Source organism: Callospermophilus lateralis, chromosome 4 (genome assembly GCF_048772815.1).
Source record: "Callospermophilus lateralis isolate mCalLat2 chromosome 4, mCalLat2.hap1, whole genome shotgun sequence".
Classification (NCBI taxonomy): Eukaryota; Metazoa; Chordata; class Mammalia; order Rodentia; family Sciuridae; genus Callospermophilus; species Callospermophilus lateralis.
In genome coordinates this window covers 143,205,927-143,207,050 of record NC_135308.1, presented here as the reverse complement: position 1 = coordinate 143,207,050, position 1,124 = coordinate 143,205,927, and the positions used below count along the sequence as shown (strand labels likewise).

At 37.4% G+C, this 1,124-nt stretch overlaps 1 pseudogene; it reads right to left on the bottom strand.

Moving 5' to 3' along the window:
- Window positions 1–282: 282 nt before the first annotated feature.
- LOC143397161 (oligosaccharyltransferase complex subunit OSTC pseudogene) lies at window positions 283–1,124 on the bottom strand (annotated as a pseudogene).

Here is a 1,124-nt window from a genome sequence, read left to right as displayed (position 1 = left end):
AAGTATTCAATGTGGTCTAAGATAAGAAAGATAATTTTTGGAGATGATACATATTTTTATGGTATAGATTGTGATGATGTATTCGCTCCAAATTCATCAAGTTGCATGCATTTTTTTTTTAATTAGAAAAATTATTTATTTCTGCTCCTTTCATACATCTTACTGTTGAGGAAACAGTCTTGCATACATATGTGAAATAACGTACTATCACACACACTGTTAAAAGGCAAAGCACCATCAGTGAAGCGGATCAGCGATCCAGAGTTCTCAGTTCTCAAGAGTTCTCAGAGATCTTGCTTCCTGATTTTACATTAATTTCTGAAAATCAGAAATATCTCCAAAAAATGTTAAAGGGGGTTGTAAAAAATAATCATTTTATTCAATACTATAATTTTAGAAGAACAGTATATATACGAAATGAAAAACTAAGAAAATGACACTTAACATCATTGGTACAACAGGTCAGCAGGAAAAAAATACTGTGATAAACTTGTCTCTGATACCAAGAAATTCTAGTCCAAGCTTTCATATACTTCCTATGTTTTCACTTGATACTTCTTTTACTGCTGCTTTTTATTCTTTTCCACATTTCATAGTGGAGGACTGGTACAGCCTTTAAAACTTCATCAACAGGAGCAAATCCAGAATCCACTGATTTCTTCTCAAAAGGCACTCTAACCCATCAGATAGCCCAGCAGTTTCATTCTCACGAATACTCTAGCCATGAAAAAGCTCAGTAGGACACAGACGAATCCAATGAATAGAAGAAGAAATCTATTGAGTTTTGGAATATTTGGGGCATTGGATCGATCCAGGATTATGAAACCTAAACCCCCCATTGTAAACAGGAAGCTGGATGCAAGTCCTTCCATGATATATTGTCCATTTACTCTGTAGGCCAAGAAAGCTACTGGCCTCTGATGCCCATGTTCATCAGTCATAGAGCCAACACTCAGAGGTTCAACAATAACATCATAAATTATTCCTCCAGTGATGAGGAAATAAGACACCACCACCAGAGCACACACCGTCATGGCTGACAGCATATGCACCCAGGGCGGCTTCTTCAGCTTCAGGTTGGGACATTCGAGCACTAAGAACGGGACCCGGTAGAAAGTCTCCAT